Consider the following 13,844-nt stretch of genomic DNA (forward strand, 5'->3'; position numbering starts at 1 on the left):
ATTGATTTTGCTTTAAAGAATTTCTTTAGTTGTCTTTGAAATGGAAATTTATTTAGTTTGGTTTTATTAAGTTTTTTTAAACATGTCTTTTATTGAGATATAATTTGTTTTTAATAAATTATTTTCAAATTTTGCATACGCTATAAAGCGTTGCAAAACCCACAATAAAATTTCTAAATAAATCCCCGCGTTATCCCATCACCGGTTTTATTAATTAATTTCCAACCCTTAAACGCGTTTTGAGCTGTCTGAGCAGCTTAAAGTTTTTGTTTGTTATCGCAGTCTAGCAAATTACTTGGGCCTCGGTGGCCAATAATGGTATACAAAAAAAAAAAGTCTAAAGAGATATCTGCATGGGATTAATGCAAATTTCACTTAGACAAATTGCCGAAATAAACCGCGAGTTTGACCCACCCCCAAAAACCCGTCACAATGGCAATCCCATCATTGGAATAACAAGCGAGACGAAGGACGTATCTAATTGAAAATCCCCAGTCCTTCTGTAAAACCCTCTATCGACAACAGTTTTTCCAACCACTCCACAACACTCAACTGAACTCTGCGGATTGCATGAAAGCGTAAAATCAGCTTTGGACCTAGCTGAATACACAAAAACATTCCAATCAGCGGCTTAAGAAGAACCTGGAAATCCCAAACAATTCATCGAGGGGTTGATGATACTGGCCTGGCTTACTGTGAAGGGTTATAGGGCTACTCAAGGAGGGAGGTTTGATTTTGGGCCCACATGGAAAATTAATTAAATTTGATTGTCTTGAAATTTATGGCCATCGCTTTGTGATTGTATGCAAAATTGTTAGAATTTATTGCATGAAAAAAAGGAAAGGGTATAACAAGGGTCTAGAAATGAAGTCAGTGTTGGTAAAAACATAAAAAGTCTGCTATAAGAATATTTTTATAATTTAAGGATATTTGTTTTCTAGGAATATACAAAATAATACAATTTGTTTCATTAAAATGTTTACCATCAACCAAATAAATTTAAATAATAATTTGCAATGATAATATTCAGGTAATTTTTTTTTCTGTGCAGCCAAGTCATCCCCTAATGCGGTTGCTCCCTTGAAATGTATCTTTTGTATCTTTGTGCACTTAACACGCATTCTAATTGCAAAAGCCAAGCTCCGAGGAGTGAAAAGAAATTATTAACAACAAAAGCAGAAGCTGGAATTCCACTTGGCTGCGATCTGGGACTTGGCCTTGGACTGAGACTGGGAATAATACTCCATCTCCAGGGTTGGCGTGTGAGTAAGTGCGCCCCGAAACGGAAGGCGAGTTGGGACAGAATGGAAAGGTAAGGGTTAAGGCGAGCGCGGGAGGGGTATATAAAGCGTAGCAAAACGTTTGCACGTTGAAGGCATAATAATAAAAGGTTAAAAAAGGCGCAAAGAAGATTAAATGCTTGAGAAGATGCAATATTTTTTGCTTCGCCTGCTGCTGTTGCTGTTGCTGCTGCCGCTGCTGTTGCTGCTGCAGCAGTTGTTGCTGTTGCAATGGTTGTTGCTGTTGCTGTTGCTGCTGCTGCTGCTGCTCCTCTTCCTTTGCCTGCTAAAAGGGGGCGGGGCAGGGCAGGGCAGACACTGCACTTATGTTGCTTTGTTGCTTTTGCTGCTCAACTGCAATGTTGCCGGTGCCGTTGCCGTTGCCGTTCCTGTTGCTGTTGCAGTGTTGCTGCTGCTAGCCCGCCTTGTAATTGCACATCATGTAGCTGTTGCCGTTGCCAGCTTTCGACCTGGACTGCAGCCCCTCCCCTCACATCCCCGTCCCTGTCCCGTGCCCCCCTCCTTGGCCCTCGCCATTCGCCTTTTAGTTAACTATTTTGTGTTCAAGTTGAAGGCACATGGTAATGGCAATGGTTGCATCTTGCTCACATATTAATTGCCGCACGGCTGCGCGCCTTTCTGTGGCTCCCCGATCACTTGGGCTTCCAGTTTAGACTTAGGCATACCCCCTCCACCTACATATACATCCATACATATATCCCCTGAAATCCCCTATCAAGCACTTCCCGCTTGGTCTTCGGCTGCATCACGCAACCGCCTTTCGTTTTATTATACCCTCGGCCAATGGGGTTTATTGGTCGAGTGAATAAAGGATAGATTTGATTTTATGAGCACCTCATATATAAGATAATAATCTTATTTATATATGATAATCGAACTTTAAAAACCACAAATTCAAATAAAATATAAAATGCGGTACTCTTTGTTATCACACATTATCGGTACTATTATCTTCATATAAACTATCCTGTGTTTTTATAAATTGATATACATTACAATTTAATTACAAACCAAATAATTTAAAATAAACTTCAACCTTTAGTAATATATATGTGGAAGTATTTACTTTGTATTAAATTACTCAACAATTCAAAGAGCAGTAGCCTACTATCGACATTAATAATAATTGTTTAAACAAGTATCAACGTTTTTGGATCATAAAAACTAGTTTTTAAAGTCTTTCTTTTTGTATAGGGTATTTCAAAGTCTACCTGTGAAACCCCATTTTACGTTTGCCTTTCTGGTTCTTTTTTTTTATGCGATATTTAAACAAATTGCTTGTAGAATATTTGTGACATTTTGTCATGCCCGGCAAGTTATGTGAGTTCGCTGGCGTGTGTGTGTATAAGCCCCACGTTCCTGGCTCAGCGGGCAGCGAAAATTGAGTACAAGTTGCTTTGAGTTGCATCATCAATCATTGCACACGTTGAATGATGTTTTGTCACAGATATGCCGCCGGCAGCAGCAGCAGCAGCAGCAGCATCACAAGAACAACCAGCAACATCAGCAGCATAAAAAAAAACAAAACCCGGCAGACCAGAGATATTGGGCTGGAGGTATCTGTCAGCTACAAAAAGAAGTCAAAATATTTATAAAAGTCAAAATTGTCGCACAGTTGGTGGGAGGAGGTGAGTCTGGGATTCTCGTATTCGATTTCGATTCGGTTGCCTGCCCTGCCGGCACATACACCTAAATAAATCTCCAAACCATCTCATCTCTCTGGGCATTGTAATTAATAATCCAAGCTGCGAGTTTCGTCATTTTGAACTTGAGAAATGACGCCGAGAAGAAAGTTCTTTCCAAAGGGCAGGAGCATTGTCCACATCAATTGGAATTCTCTGGCAACCGAGAGCTTCGTGTAATGACAAAAGTATTTGTAATTTTCCTGTTCTAGTTTTTTCTTTAATATTTTCTCTTTTTCTCGTGCGGTGTCCCCAAAGCGTTTTGAGTTTCAGCAAACTTGAGGAATTACTCTAATCAAAAGTTTAAAAAACAAAAGGAACAAAAAACTAAAAATTTTAGCTCAACTTGAAGATAAATGATTCGAGTGAGAAAAATGCTATAAGTTTGTTTATAGTTTAGATTAGAGTTTCATAAGAAGTCAGCCCATAATACGGATTAATTGCTGGGGGAATATAGAGAACAGTTTCAAGTTAAAAGTTTTTCAAGAACTCATGGGTGGATAATAATGAAATGCCTTTAGTTTTTATGGTTCAAAAAACTCCCACAGTTTAAGAAAATGTTTTGAATAACATTTTTGGTTAAAAATATGTACAAAATTTATGGTAACTCCATTTAATTCAAATAAATTCTCAGAGGTAGGTTTTCAGTCAACGCTTGCGGCTTAAACCATCTCCATCTTATTATTAAAGCTTGTGAAAAGCCTACTCTTAGAGTTCTTAGATATGCCACAAAACCTAAAAAAAATCTACCAATTTAAGACAAAATTAGTGACTGTTTTTGTGTCTTTCCCCTTATCCGCATCCTAGCTGTGAACTTTAATTACTGGCCACAAAAACCAAACTCAGACTGAGACATGCTCGAAGAACTTTAAGCCTAACCATGTCAATTGTTTGACATTAAAATGCGCAGAGAAAGACAGAGGAGAACTCGCTCTAAACAAAAAGCCAAAATTGAATTCCAAGAGTGAAGTAAGGAGCGGGGATGATGAGGGACACGAGACGAGAGTAAATACCGCAAATAAAATAAATTAAATAAGAAAACTACCGCTGTCAAAAGGTTTAACATTTCACTTAAAAACAAAAAATAAAACGAGAGTGGAGGAAGAAATGCTGGAGAGCCGAGTATCTGTGTGTTTTGCCCGATTCTCGGTTTCGGTTTCGGTTTCTTCGGTTTCTTCGGTTTTGTGCCTCCGCTCGACTCAAGTTGAACAACAATTTCCAAGAAAATTAAAACATGTAAAGACATATCTTTTCATCTGACAAACATGGACCTGCACGGCCCCATGCATATGTAAATATATCTGTGTTTCTGCCCCTTGTCTGCTGTTCTTCTCCTACATTTAACTCTTTTGTCGAACATTTGACGATGGGGCACCCGAATAAGAAGAGCGTTACTTAAAGCTCAAAAGGAAATTACACAAATGCCTGAAATCTCATAAATACTTCAATCAAGTATGTCCAAAAATAAGTAAAGATATTTAAGCCCAGGGGCGGCGGCAAAGTGCCCCGAAAATGTTAAAGGTAGTCCCCGGTTCCGAATGGCGACAACATCTTCCAAAGGGATCCCAACCAAGACAAAACAGAACATTGTTGCTGCTGCTGCTGCTGCTGCCTCGTCTGGCATTTCTTATTTTATTTTTTATCCCGACTTGAGCCCGTTGTTGTCCGTGTGTATTGAAGTATGTGTCTTGTCATGACATAAGAAATTGACTCCACTTGAATTCGAAAAAGGAGTGCAGCGGCAGCAACAACAACAGCAACAGCAGCAAATGAAATTAAAAAGTAAATGCAACCATAAATGCAGCCAGAAGACAAGCGAACGATGCCGAAGTATCTGTATCTGTATCTGCGGAACTTGAGCGGAGCAAATGAAGTGCCTGGCCCCGAATTGTAAAGACTTGGCAATAACAGAAGCAGCAACTACACATAAGAGTTGCTTTTGATTTGCTCAAGGAGTTGGGGGGCTAACTTTGAAGGGAGAGTGGCTATTGGAGTTTTGGAAAATTTCGAAAGAAACTTGATCAAAATAAAGCAAAATTTAGTAACAATTTATTTGTGAAATAAATCTCCATTCAAAAGAATGAAATTACACTTCTAAGGAACAACACTGCATTTTCTCAAATATAATCTTTATAATCCATAATCTTTGAAAAGTTTTAAAGCAAAACTAAAAGAACATCATATGTAGTCTGTATTAAATCGACTTTAAACCCCTTTTAAAAAAACACATCTTTATAATTAAAACTTTTATTTTAAAGACTTTTTATTAATCGACCACAATTTACAAAATTGGTAAGCCCCAAAGAATACCCGCCTTCTTCATCCTTCGAAAAGTCTTTTCACCTTTGGCACACCAACTTTCCATCCATCAATAATCATTAAAATTTTAAAACTCCCCTCGACCATGTTTTAAGCTTTATTGGAGATTGCAACTGAAATGAAAGCATCTTCCATTTTTTTTGTCTTTTTTTATTTTGTATATGTGCACACCCATACATATATATGTATATATGTTCCTGGATGTTTTGGCACTCGCCCTAGACTTAAGCATTGTTGCTGTCTGCGCTGTCGTTTTTCTTATTTGGCTGGAGCAATCCTTTTTGCCTTCTGTGCTACCTTACTTACTTCCATCCATTTTATTTGGATGTGATGTGTTCTTTGGTACAGGGGAACGTCACTAAGTATAAATAATAGAGCTTGAGTTTTCAGAAAATGAAAACTGAAGATAGATGTTTGTATCTATTTGTACATTTTTTGTAACTTGAAATAAAACATAATCGTATAATAGGTTTTATTTATTTGAATACTAAATTCTTTTTCGAATTCTATAAATGTACGAAATTTATTTTAAAATATTTGCTTGAAAATTATTATTAACTTGAAAAAACTTTACAAGGTAATCATTTATTTACTCAATATTTTTGAATGTTTTAAGAGAAGAAATTTTGTAATTCAATGGATCGGTTTATAGAATTTGGACTGTATTTTTTTGTGCTGACTTGGGGCTTTTTAAGCACAGCGCCAGGGCAGCAAAGGCAGACGAGAAAACAAAACCCACATGTGAGCATTTAATTTCAACAACTGTCGCTGAGGCTACCAGGCGAAATACCAATACCAGACCAGGGCGACACGGCAGCAACATCCACAGCAACAGCAGCAACAGCAGCAACATCTAAAGCAGCAGCAACAGCATCAGCAGACTCCATCAGAGCTCCACATTCTGCCCCATCTCTTTTCGACTCTTTCACCTCTCCCTTTCTCGCATTCTCCAATTGCAGGCAGCAGCGTTGCCGACACCAACGGCCCTCATGTTGGACACTAAACAGCGGGCGCTGCCAAATGACAACCAAACTACATGCGAAGTACAACAGCAACACCAACAGCACAGCACAGCAGCAACACCAAAAACAACATGAACAGCAACAACAACAATGCAGAAGTAACAGTGGGAGCCGCATTAATATGGCCAAGGTAAAGGGTATTTAAAAGCAGCCACCAAGCCAGGCCAAAAAAAACCCAAACTCAAACTCAAAGCATGAAGAGAACCCCGTTGAGGCCAGAAACAAAAAAAAAGGCAAGATGGAATGGGAGTCAAAAAGACAAATGTGACGGAACAGTGGGTTGCATTACGTGCATTTTAGGGGCTTAATAAAATATATATTTCACATTTGTGATAATCAAAAAACTCACTAATAAATAAAGAAATTCTATTTAAAACAAGAGAATTTTTGGAATTTAAGGGGTAATACTAATGATTCCATTTCATACTTAGTTTTAGAAACCTTGAAAACTAAACCAAAAAATAATCTTAAATACTTATTTGATACAGGTTTAATTATTTGAATCTTTCGAAAAATTTTAAAGCTTTAAGAATGCAAATTGTAATTAATACGACATTTAGATTGACAAAAAGTATACATTTGTAATGCCTTCCAATATGTCCTCAGGTATTCAATAATACAAAAATTAAGAAAACTATATTATAGTTTTTCGATATAATTTGATTTTTATCCCACCATATTTGTCGCTCCACATTGTACAACTTAATTTTCAACATTATATTCTTTCCAAACCCGTTAAAACTATTTATTTCAACGAAACCTCCACCTAATTCCCTGCAATTTAAGCTAATTTACTTGCCAATTAAATTTTAATTAACCCCTTAAATTAAGGACTTCAACACGCCGAACCACTGTGCCCACTGGGCGTTGTTTGCTGGCTCGACAGTTCGCCTGACGTTCGTTGTTCGTTGTTTGGGGGATAGGGATATGTAGCTGCTGCTGTTGGTACTGCTACCTCTGCGGTGTGTGTGGGTTTTGTGAACAGGTAGTTTTTCGTCTTATTTGGTTTTTGGCCAACATTTTTAAGGCCGAAAGGAAAGGAAAGTAAAAGCCAATTCGCCCGACTGTTCTCCGTTCTCGGTACTTCGTTCTTGACGGCTTCGTGTTCCCTTCTCCCCATCTTCATTCGAAAGGATGAAAATTAAAACAGTCTTAAAAAACATGACAGGCAGAGGCAGCCAGTCGGCCGCACAACCCTGAAATTAGTTGACAAGGATGAAAGGAGCAGAAAAGTGGACTGGGTGCTGGCAGATCCCAAATGAAACCGACTCCGTGCTGAGCCGTGTTGTTGATGGAAGATTTACATAATGCAGATGATGGTGGCAGCGTCGTGTGGGAATTTCATTAATGAAAGAATTATGAGAGGTTACATAATGAGCAGTCCCGGACCGGCTAGCTGATGGCATCGATAAAGTCCGGTTCCATGCGTGTGCGTTTCTTTTTTTTTTTTTTTCGGGTCGGCCACCAATAACGAACCAATGTCCTAGCCCTCTCCACATCCATTAGCCCCCAGCTCATTGTTTGAGTCGACACAACAAATTAACAAAGTTTTCCAGAGAAATGCGTAATTGAGGGTCAGTTAGGATACCATTTTCCCTTGAACTAATTTGACAACTCTTAGGGCGAAATTAACGCTCACACTTGGATCAGGTTTACGGGTTATTCGATATTTTACATGACAAAATGGAGCAAGAAAAATAAAAGATAAAGGTAGCACATGCTGCTTTGCTTTTAGCCAATTTGCGGATACGAAATGGAAACTGTTGCCAATTTCAAATCGCAATACGCACCTGTCACATAAATCACCGTCCAAATGTGATTTATTAGCTATTCATATTAGTTACTTTGGCTCCTGAGGGGCACCCCGGACAACAGACACACACGCTAATATATAATAAGCAATATATGCTGTGTATAAAACATATGTATCTATGGGGTGTATTGTGTTCGCTGTCTTGCCAGCTGCTAGACTCCTTGCCTCAGTTTTTGTTCGGTTTTGTTTGCGCTGGTCTGTAAAATATTGAAATTGAGTGCAAACTACTCTGAACTCTTGCCGGAGCGCTAGGTTGCGAGCCACCTAGTAGATACATTATTAAAATGATATAAAGTAGCTGAGACATGAGTGCGAAGTATCTGCAAGTTGCATGCGAATTGGCAATGAACTCGGGCCAAGTGGCTGCCGTGCAATGGCCCTAAGTTATGGGCGAAAGTATCTCGCCGTCCGGCTATTTTCGGGTGTATCTAACGGATGCGCCGCTTAACTGCGCTAAGCATGTGAAAATGTATCTGCGGATGTGTATCTTTGTATTAACTAATGCGGAAAGTATTTAAGGCTGCGTGAGAAAGTTGTGAAATATTGAAGTGAATTAATAAAATTTATTTCTTATTTTTGGTAAATTTATTAGCTACAATAAGAGTTTGAATGAGCTTGCGGAGTTGTTGATATATTTGAGTGAGTAACATAGGTTTTAAAGCTGTCTTATTCTGAGATGAGCGCACAAAAATATTGTATTAAACAAAAAGTATGTTTATCAATGAACGATACTGATACTCATCTATGACATGCAAAATATTTCAATGATAAAAAATTATCCTATTTTTCAAAAATTTTTAAAATCGTTTGAATTTGCTGTTTAAACGGTGTAAACATTTGATCGAAATATATATTCTTTTTATTTTAGGTATCTAGAAACATATGACAAAGTAATAAAGTTCAGTTCAGCATTGAAAGCTGGAATTTCATCTTAGATACCCACACATTAGATATAAAGTTTACGATATCTGCAGAAATCTTTTAGCCATAAAATATGCACCCAAATGACTGCGGAATAAGGCTCTAAAGTAAATACAGGTGGAGCCATAAAAAACCAACTATCCAAATAGATATAAATATCATACAAATAAAAAGCATGCTCTGGCATCCAGATAGAGCTTCTTGTGAAGCAACAAATTTTAATTACGATTCCCGTGCATTCCACTCAATCATGGCCCCTCACACCCCTGCTCATCGCATCCCTTTACAACGCCCCACCATTAAAACCAGTCTCAAATGCGTTCTTTTTGGCTAGATTATGCAAAAGATACAAAAAGCACACACTCATAGGTATAAAGCCGGAGAGGATAGCAGCACAACGCATGGACAACGCTGTAAACTTTTATTGGCGAGCTTTAAAGCAAATTTGTCTTGGCCATTTCAGTTTCTGCTGCTGCTCCATCCCGCTACAGTATCAGTATGGCTAGAAAAGATTTATGACACGGCCGCGCGTACACGGCGCATTCAAAATTGTTGAAAACAATTAGAATATTTTAGCAACGACCAGGGAAAGACTATAAAAGTTATATGAAGAACGCGACGAGTTTCGAGTTAACAGCAAAAGAGGGGAAACTGCGAGGAACTGAGGGCTGTAAAAATTATGCGCCAAAATGACTTTGACAGCAGTCGCGACTGTCGTATAGCGACGACCATCCAACCATCTCCCCGGTTGGCCTCCTTTTTATGGTCATAACTAAGTAGCAGTCATTGTTTCATATGACTTATAATTTGGCACACATTTACGATCTTTTCGGCCATAGAGCTGAGGAGAAAGAGTGAGGGAAAGACCAAAACTCCCGAGGCAACGGCAACAGGCCGTCATCAAAGCCGCTGCATGATATAATATAAACGACGCGAACGTGGGTTGTCAACAAAGTAGGGTAAGTCTGACGGCAAGGTAGCATATAAAAAAACATTAGAGATATTTTTTTAAAAGCGCCACTCACCGCCGGGACCTAAAAATAGCTTATATTACATTTACGTGAAAAGACAAATATTATTCTTAATTTTTTTGGGTTATAAAAATGGTGAAAGAATTTGAATGCTGTTTGGCCAGTTTTAGAACAGTAACATAGTATGCAAAATTTCTAAAGTTTATCAATGTTTAATGTATCACATCATTATTTTGTACTGAATATATATATGCACATTTTAGAAACTGAATAATTGGTGATTTTATAAAAGTTAATTTAAAAAATAGGAAACAATTTCATTCCAAGTCCAGCTAAATTTTTAATACATTTATATTCCACTAAGCCCCCATCCAATATATTATTGCTAGCTACATCTCAAACCCACCTCGCTTGCTTCTTTGAATATTCACAGCTGTCATTAGACTCTCTCTGCTAAATCCTCCGCAGCCAAACCCACTCCTATTTTACGGTTTTCCCCATATCTATCTGCGTGTCGATTTGGCTAGCGTTATACGACATGAACTTCAAAATGAGCCGCAGGCCTCAATCACATCCAAGCAAAAGCAAACGAGGCAGCCAGCCAACCAACCAACCAACCAACCAGCCAACCAACCATCCCATCAATCGCAACGCCGAGCTTTTCCTTCGACTCGGAATAATTTTATTTTGTGCGCCTGCCTGGCCTGTGTTTTCCTTCATTTGCTGCACATTTTCCATTTCATAAAGCAGCCAGCTCGGCCTGTTTATGATTTAAGTTTGCCGAGAGAGGCTGCTTATTAGAGGCCGACTTCCTTCGGTAGAAAAAAAAAATACAAAAAGGGGGATTGGGGGATGGGCGGCAATGTCGGCGACGCATTAATGATTGTTAGTGAGTTGTGAAATTGCTCTAACTGCACTTCAAGCAGCAAAAGCGGCTTCCACACCATTTGGCCTGACCAGCAGCATCGAGTATCCAGTATCCAGTATCCAGCATCCGTATCTGACTCTTTCCGGCAGGTTCTCGGTCTCAGAAGCCGAGCGACCAACACACCAGCCAACCACCAACCAACTCGTTCGCATATTAAAGAGTAAATTTTTCAATTTCACAGACATTAAACGCGACTGCTGCTGTCTCCGCTTAACTCAAGCTAAACGCTTCGCCTTAGGCCAAATCCAGACTCTTGCCTCCTTGCCTTTTGCCTGCCTCGATTTGACCCAAGTCTACATTCAGTTTGGCCATTAAATAGTTTGTTAAAATTTGCCTTATTAGATTATTAAATTTTCGCAATTTAAGCAAAATTAGTTTTGGCATTTTCGAGCCCCGAAATGTACACTGCAACAAATACTGTAAGCCTGTTGATTAATGGCCAGTTATCAAATTTTGAAATGATAAATGTACTCAAGTTTTTTGGCGCGTAAATTTTGCAAAAGTTTAGGCTTCAGAAGCTCATTAAATTGTAGAGAAGTTGTGTATTAAAAGTTGAGAAAAGTTGGTAAAAGAAAGCATGAAAAAGCATTGAGAAAATGGCCCTAAGCGAAGTGTTTTTAATTTCAAATTGCTTTTTTTAATTTGCAAACGATTTTTTGTTAAGAGAAGGGGTTCCTCAACTTTTGAAAGCTTTGCTTTAAACCAGTCGAACTGTAAAATCATTTTACCTTATTGTAACTGAAAACGAATACGAAATCGTTGAACATTTCTCCAAGTGGCCTGTAAATCATTTCTAATCCATCGCTTCTCGGCTTTGTTTGGGCCCAAACTTCCATCCTTTCGGGCCCTGTAGCTACATACCGTACACAGATACACATACGCACACTAACACATGTGGGCCAAAATGTATCTGCAGCTTGCATAACTCTTCTTTCGCTACGTGAAGGAAAGGGTCAGCAGGAAGTACGGCACGGGGAGTGGGGCCGTACAGCCCAATTCGCATTGCCCCCCAGAGTGCATGCCAGGCATGTCCTCATCCTCATCCTCATCCTCAACCTCGTCCTCATCCCCTGCACCCCGAACCCTACTCATCCCACCGCTTCCTACCCAGTGTTCCCTATCGCCATCGATGTGTGTAAGTTGGTTTATCGACATGTGCGCACTGGTGAATGACTAAGGCAGATACGGTCGAAATTCTTAGGGAGCAACTTCCTCAGGTCTCAATTTAATTTTCGTTATAGGCATCATGCATTAAAGTTAAAAAATACCCAATCAATGAGTTTAACAAGATTTTCCATATAAAAATTTTTTTTTCACAGTTTTAAAGCTAAGCTATGGCCTTCTGGTTTTATAGTTAAAAGTTTGTTTACGTCTGACTAAAGATTTTTAAATTCATAAATACTCACTTTAGACATTCGGTCCTAAGGCAGCCCTATTTCCATATTCAAAACTGTAAGAAGAAATGGTTTAATTAGTTTTTTAAGCACCATGTTGTTGTAATTAAATTGAAAATAAAAGTTAAGTTTAAATCAATAAGTAAAGATATAAACATATTTTAAAGTAAATATTAAAAAAAAAATTTTAAATATTTATTTAATACTCCATAATCGAATGGATTCACTGCTCAAGTATTCGTTGTAGGCACCCAAAGCTGTACACCATATTTAAGGCAACTCAAAAGGTGTGAGGAGGAGGTAAGTGGGTGGTTTTTGGGGGTTTAAATTCAGTGTCCTGTACGGGGCTTTTGTTGCTACTGGCCATATGCCAATTTTCGGTAAACTAACTTGCCTAAACTCGACAAGCAAATTGCCTTCATTAAGATACATGCTTGCTACCTACAATTTAAACACACACACACACACACACAAACATATGCATATATGCATGGGTAAGAGTGTGCGAGTGTATCTATAGGCATGTGGTGGAACCTACCATCTTCATCCAATGTGCATTTTACTAGCGACCTGCACTTCTTTTACTTCGGTTTTCCTTATTTTTTCCAGGTTTTTTTTTTCAATTTTATTTTAAGAGCTCCTCTAACAAGCGAAGCGATGACGACGACGTTGACTACGTCAATTGGGTCAGAGCGGCAACAGCAACAACAACAATCTGGGCAACAACAACCACAGCAATTTCAATAGATACAAACGAACATGGGGGCTCGATCCACTGGGAAAGCGGGCGCAACAGAAGCCACTTCAAGACGCCCACACATTGAACCAAACCACATATATCCAATACGACGAATACCCAAAACCCAAGCCCAGAATTACAAAAATACAAAAAGCCCAGCCCATAATGAAGGGAGCAAAAGTGTTAGAAATGTATTTTGCTTTGGTTTTTCTGTTATTTTCTCTCATTTCGTGTTGCTTTGCATACACATTAAAGTTAATTTCGAATCGCTTTTAAATTAGCTTAATTCGCATTAAGTGAGCTGAAATAAAACTCACGCCTACAAAAAAGCCAAAGGAAGAGACCCCAGCGAACACGAAAACGTGAGTGGAAGTGGGATTTGGAAATGGGGTTTGTTTTTGGGAATACCCATTAATTAATACTACAATAATTACATACATCATTTTTTCTTTATGCTTAGATATGCTTGCAACTGAATAATTAATGATGCTGAAATCTTTCAAAAAAATTAAATTATATAAATTCAAACAGGCTTTTAATTAATTTATAACAATTAATGACATTTTGTAGCTGATAGGGAAATTATATAAATTTAATCAGGCTTTTAATTAATTTATAACAATTAATGACATTTTGTAGCTGATAAGGTGTTATAAATTCAATTTAAGCTTTGTTGAAGGAATTTTAGTATATAAAACTTATTTTAAAAGATATTTTTAATGGACATTTTGCTAGGAATTAGGTAACAATTTCT

The 13,844-nt window shown here is 38.2% G+C and overlaps 1 protein-coding gene across 5 annotated transcripts in view; it reads right to left on the reverse strand.

The window, feature by feature from the left end:
- The window catches only part of LOC128261732 (uncharacterized), a 78,094-nt gene that overhangs the window by 49,518 nt on the left and 14,732 nt on the right, over nt 1–13,844 (reverse strand). For 2 of the 5 annotated variants that reach the window (XM_052995565.1, XM_052995563.1), the window contains exon 3: nt 12,364–12,407. The exons of the other annotated variants lie outside the window; for them this stretch is intronic. The gene's annotated coding sequence lies outside the window, so the exon portion shown is untranslated. The remainder of the gene's footprint in view (nt 1–12,363; nt 12,408–13,844) is intronic. 5 annotated transcript variants of the gene reach the window in all.

This window comes from Drosophila gunungcola, unplaced genomic scaffold (genome assembly GCF_025200985.1).
Source record: "Drosophila gunungcola strain Sukarami unplaced genomic scaffold, Dgunungcola_SK_2 000001F, whole genome shotgun sequence".
NCBI classification, from domain to species: Eukaryota; Metazoa; Arthropoda; class Insecta; order Diptera; family Drosophilidae; genus Drosophila; species Drosophila gunungcola.